Source organism: Eutrema salsugineum, unplaced genomic scaffold, assembly GCF_000478725.1.
Source record: "Eutrema salsugineum unplaced genomic scaffold, Eutsalg1_0 scaffold_12, whole genome shotgun sequence".
NCBI lineage: Eukaryota > Viridiplantae > Streptophyta > Magnoliopsida > Brassicales > Brassicaceae > Eutrema > Eutrema salsugineum.
In genome coordinates, this window is record NW_006256895.1 from 3,393,572 (window position 1) to 3,399,821 (window position 6,250).

The following is a 6,250-nucleotide window of genomic DNA, read 5'->3' on the forward strand; positions in this document are numbered from 1 at the left end:
TTTTCCATTTTTTTGGTTTTTATATGCACTTAGATGAATGCAAAATGAGACTCAAAGTGAAAAGGAAAATAACAGCAGAATAAACATGATTAGTAAACACAAAACCCCTCCCCCACACTTAGATAACACAATCCCTTGTGTTATAAAAGCATGAGAAAGAGGAAAAATCAAACATGAAATGCAAAAGATAAAGAAAAATGCTAAATGCTCATTTACAAGTGTTTGGAGTGATACCTGGTGTGGTTCTTATGCAAAAGGGGAGTGAGTATCTGCACCAGATGAGGCCAGACACCACTGGAGATGGGTTTGGCTTGGCCTGAACTCCTTTGTGCGGCATGGACTTGTCTTGGACCAACTCGCAGACTTTGGGACATAGATACCTCGGCCTTCTTCTTTTTGGTGCAGCCTGTTTCTATTTTCCCAGCCAGCACGCCCAACCTGGAGTAATTTGCGAGTTGGGCTGCGACCTGGGCTCTTCTTGCACCAAGCCGCACATCTAGGTAGCACTCAGGCGCCCTCCAAGCTTTTCAAACCTTAGACACTTCTCTAAGCCCTTTCACATGCTCCATTCCATTCATCTCTGAGCTATGTCCTCCAAAAATCACCTAGAACCTGAGACCAACTCACAAAACCCATCAAAAGATCCTAAAACATAAAAAGAAATGAGAGAAAAGAATAAAAATATTATATACAGGGATAAGCTTGGGGTGTCTCCCAAGAGCACTTTGTTTAAAGTCACTAAGTTTGACTTTGAAAAACCTGTTTTTAGCTGGGGTGAGGTTGAGCACTGATGCTCTTCAGCACTTCAATGGTCCTGAGCAAGAAAGCTGAGTTGGTTTGCTGCCTTTGGGAACCATTAGACCCTTGTCCTTGAGATCCCACCTTGAGACCTTTGTCCACCAGCTCTTGAATACCATCTGGGTCTTTATCAAAGATGGCCCTTGTGAGACATGCCCTCACTTCAGCAAACAGACCTGGCTTCCCATTGCAATCCAGCTTATACTTCAGAGAACCATCATCATCAACCCAAGGAGTGAGATCAAAGTCTTGAGAAGAAAGATCAGGTTTAATACTCTTGTCTTCTGATGCTGAGCCATCACTTTTGGTGTTAATCATCCTTAGATCACTAAGTGTAGGAGACCATGAGAGCAAGATGTCTTCTTCTCTGATCAATGGCTGTTCAGTCCCATCCTTGTAAACAGAGTTGGTGTGAGGTTCTTTTTCTATTTCCACAGCTGAGAGAGATTGGGATCCACCTAAAATCCCAGCACTTCCTACATACTTCATCTCAAGTACCTTAGGGGTTCCTATCTCTCGAAAAACTGATCCACAAAATTCAGCTAAAGGTGGTTGAACAGGGTAAAAGGCATCCTTATCCACCTTTGTAAGCACCACTCTTTGAGTATCAAAGTCAATCATTGCACCAGTGGTGTTGAGAAATGCAGTTCCAAGCAATAGGGGGAGCTCTTTGGTCTTCTTCATCTTCATGATCACAAAATCAGTGGGAATTATGCATTCACCAACTTGAAGTGGATAGTCTTCTAAAAATCCATATAGTTTCTTGGAGTAGGAATCACCAAAGGTGATAGAAGAGGGGTAGGACGTTATAGACTTGACCTTTAGCTTCTCCATCATATCTTTAGACATTATACTCACACTTGAGCCTGAATCACACAAAGCATTCTCAACTCTAAAGTTTCCAAGAGTGCAAGAGATGGTGAACTTCCCTGCATTGCCTAGCTTTGGGAGGGAGGTGGGCTTCATCTGAGTTGATTCATAGGTGGAGGCACAATCTGTTAGCTTTGCTTGACCAGTTGGCAGCTCCTTTGTTTCAATAGACACTGAATCATTCCCTTGCTGAACAGAAAGAACTGAACCGGCTGCCCCCACACTTTTGCTCTCAATGTCCTCATTGAGTTCATGTAAGAAGCCCATGAAATCATCTATAATGGTGTCCTCATCCACTTGAGTGTGTGCATTCTCAGTACAAACTTGACCATAAAGGAGGTCTTCAATCTCTTGCACAGCAGCTGAATGGTCATCATTGGAGTAGATGGCATTGCAATAATCTTTTGAGTTTTGAAGAGCTTTACCAGGAAGAGAGACTTGTGGTTCAGAAGTGCAGATGCCCTTGTTCTTTTTAATAGACATTAGTTCAGTGCCCAGTGTCTCCAGGTCAGATACCATCTTTTGTTGTCCTAGTAAGAGCTGTTGGAGAAGAACATTGAAATCAGGACTTTGTTGAACAATTGGTGGGCCAAAACCAGGAGGTGGAGCCTTTGGCTGTAGGCTGACTTGATTTGTGAAGCTATTCCCTTGATTCTGAAACGCTGGTTGCTGAAAACCTTGTTGACCTTGGGAGTTATTTTGGTACTGATTCTTTTGAGCAAAGCTTTGAGGAGGGTATATTTGGTCTTGGGGGTTGGCCACATTGTTGCTCCTATAGGACAAGTTCTGGTGGTTGTTGAAGTTTTTGTAACCATTGCACTTGTTTTGATTCCCAATGAAGTGCAACTCCTCTTGAGTGAGACCCTCTTCATTGATATTTGTGAAGCATCTCTTCTCCTCACTCACATAGTGTATAGGCTTTTGAGTGGCAGCTAGGGCTTTGTCAAGCTTTATATTCAACACTTTAAACTTCTCTTCCAGCCCTTGGTGTCTACCAGAATCTTCTCCTCTATAGCTTCTATCATAATCTTCCCCATAAGTGTCTTGGCTCATGGCTAAGTTCTCAACAAGTTCCATAGCTGCATTGATTTCTTTTGCCAAGAAATTTCCATTTGATGCTGTGTCCAACTGAATCCTGATCTTAGGAACAGCTCCTCTATACAAAGTGCTAAAGGAGGGAGGCTTCTGAAAAGCCATGATGTGGACACTTACTTGTGTAGCTTCTAAACCTGTCCAAAGCTTCTCCAAAGGTCTCATTAGAATGTTGAGTGAAGCTGGAAATCTGGTTCCTTAGCTTTGCAGTCCTTGAGCTTGAGAAGAACTTGGATAGAAAGGCAATCTTGCATTGCTCCCATGTGTGGATGGATCCTCTTGGGAGGTTCTTTTCCCACTGATGTGCCTTATCGCCAAGGCTGAATGGGAATAATCTCAGTTTGAAGCTGTCTTCAGATACCCCATTGATCTTAGTGAGATCACAAACTCTGTCAAACTGATCCAGATGCTCCAAGGGATCCTCCATAGGTAAGCCATGGAACTTCTGATTCTGAACCATATTGATTAAAGAGGCCTTCACCTCAAAGTTGTTGTTTTGGACAGGAGGTGGCCTGATTCCTGCTCCATACTGGTGTGCATAAGCTCGGTCATTCTCACCAACAAAGACTGGTTGGGGCTGATGACGTATAGGTGGGTTTGGGTGGGGCTGTGGTGGATTAACCTGAGGTCGGTCTTGGTTCTGGTTACCCTGAGCATGTCCCTGATGGACCTGAGCCTGTTGAGCCTGAATTCCAATCCCATTACTAGCTCTTTGACCTTGATCAGCTTCTTGAGCCTGATGCTCATTCCCAACTTGCTGATTCATTCCTAACCTCTCCAAGTGAACATCTCTTTCTCTTTGTCTTCTGGCTTGGCTTCTTGTGATCATAAACCTGAGAACAAAGACAGAACTTGAAAGGTGATCAGTAAAACAAAAGAAACTTGATCTCAAAAACAATATCAGAAACTAATGCTAATAATCCCCACACAATATGGAAACGGTGCCAATTGATAACTAAGGTTTTCAAGGCCTTAATAAGGGTTATCAATCCCTTATGTCACTTGTAGTACAAAGGGTATCAATCCAAATGTGTGTTTGCTAGACACTAGTTTATGTGACAAGTTCTTAAGTCAAGCTGAATAAAAGATGAGTTTGGTGAAACCAGCAACAAGAAAGCATAAATAAGAAACAAACAAGCAATGATTAATGAACTACTAAACAAGCAAGCAAACAAAATGATGATAAAGCAAATGATGAAAGATAAACCTCTAGATGTGATCATTGATTAGGGTGCTTTAGATATTGATTCATGATGCTAAGAACATAATGCAACACTTGCTACTCTTTAGTCTAGGCTTCTTAATCAGATTAATTCATTCCCATGACAATAATCCCTTTGCTAATCACTTAATCAAGTCTAACAACCATTAGATATAATCAAGCAATCAACAAGCATGATGCATCAAGCCTAATAAGTGACCAAACAATCTCTCAACCAAGAAGACTGAATCTTATACAGAAATACATAACAAGCAATCACATGATCTCAAACATTTTAACTTAGAACTCTAATCTAGACTAATCCTCTCATGAAGGCATTAATCTCTACACTAATCCACTTTCAAACCAAATTCCCATTTGTGAAATGTGAACTAATGAGCATTAAGAGACAGTTCTAATATGTCATTTATGCTTCAAACAAACATTCCCATGGCATTTAAAACATAAACCCTTAAGTTAGCTCTTTCAGGCATTTCATCAAACACTTTTGGTGCATGAAATGCCTATGAACCCAGATTTCACTTTCCCAAGGAAATCTGGCATTAGGAGCAGCTAACTAAGGAAATGAAATGAGAATCTAAACCCTAAACATCACAAATCAAACATCTAAGCACCCAAATCTACACACCTAGAAGTTTAAAAAGATGACTACTCACTAATCATGAAGAACACATCTAATCTTTTGCAAGAGATGATGTTAATCATGATTAGAAGCAGAAATGAGATGATGAGATGATAAGAAACAGACTTAGATTGATTAATTCCTTGAGATATCTCTTAATCAAAAACGTTTTACACTAAAAAGGAAAGAAAACTAGAGAGAAAACTAAGAGAGAAGATAAGATGTCTAGGGTTTTTCTCCAAAAAGCTATATATACTTAGTGCTAATGAACCGGGTCAGCCCGGAACAAACCGGGTCCTGACCCGGCTTTAGTGGGTAAAGTGGAAATCCTGCGGGTTGGTCCACTGTCTCCCAGGTAGCATGCCCAAGTCGCAGTAGATGAAGAACTTGTCTTGTGAGACTTAAATCGCTTTGTCTTAGCCGCACGCCCAAGTAGGAGTGTTTTGCGAGTCTTGCTGTGGCTTAATCTTCTTCTTCTTCAACTCGCAGGACCAAGGCGGTTTCTGGGGTATGTACAAACCGTGCAGGTTGGTCTCCATTACACTCAGGTCGCAGGCTCAAGTCGGAGTAGATTGCGAGTGATCATGCGGCTTGGTTCCAGTGTCTCCCAGGTAGCATGCCCAAGTCGCAGTATTGTGGACTTAGCGATTTTATTGCTCGGGAGCCTCAGACCTCATCCATTGATAGCTTACCCGCACTTCTCAACTCACAGCATCAATTTCCAGGCATTTGTCTTCAGGCCTGCGAGTTAACCAAGTCGCAAGGCTTTCTCGCAGCATTCAGAGCAGCTTGGACCACTTCACATTCCGGAGAGTGTAACTTCTAAGATACTTGTCCGAATTTGGTGATTCCAGTTGCAGAGGACAGAGGACTAATATATATCCAATTTTAGTGAAGAAAGCTTCGGTGCTTGGGAAGTGGAAGGCTTCCTGGAGGGCTTATCTTTGCAGTGCATTTACACGATCAGAGAGAGGCGTCTAGACATGTGTCCATTCCGGGACTGTATCTTCCTGCTCATAGCTCCGAATTGAATGATCTTGGACGTTCTGGAAAGAGGACTCAAATGGCTCTGATTCTCATGAGGGCCGAAGAAACTGAATCGGCCTGGAAGTGCACCGTCCTTTGCATTCTTCGGAGCTCATCGGCTCGGTCCAAAATGGCAGCGAGACAGGAGTTTCTTCCGACGAGCTTAACTTTCTGCTCACGCGTCCGAATTCCATTATTTTACTTGCTCTGGAACCGTGATCTAATCTTCTCCAAATATGATGAAATCCCTGACAGCAGAATCGGACCGGAAGGTTCCCCGGACAGGCAATCATTCAGGAGTATCGGATTGCTCTGGAATGGATGCGAGAGACGTCTGTCTTCCGGTGACCGTATCTTTCAGCTCAGTGCTCCAAATGCCCTGATTCAACCTTTCCTGGGTTCTTGACTCAAGTATCTCCAACTTTGCTGAAGACCCTGTAAGCTGAATCGGCCGGAAAGAGCTTCCGGTGACGCGATTTCGGATATGTATCTGCACCCGGGATTTTTGGCCGAGAGACTTGACCGCGGTACGTGTTTTTGGCCGAGAAAGCTACCCGCGGGAAGGATTTTGGCCGAGAATCTTCGGCCATCAGTACATCATTTTGCCGAGAAACCCAAAA

The 6,250-nt window shown here is 42.8% G+C and overlaps 1 non-coding gene across 1 annotated transcript; it reads left to right on the forward strand.

Moving 5' to 3' along the window:
* Positions 1-2,858: 2,858 nt before the first annotated feature.
* On the forward strand, positions 2,859-2,965 carry LOC112089545. The gene has a single exon (XR_002901183.1). It is a non-coding gene; the product is annotated as a small nucleolar RNA R71 (small nucleolar RNA).
* Positions 2,966-6,250: the final 3,285 nt, after the last annotated feature.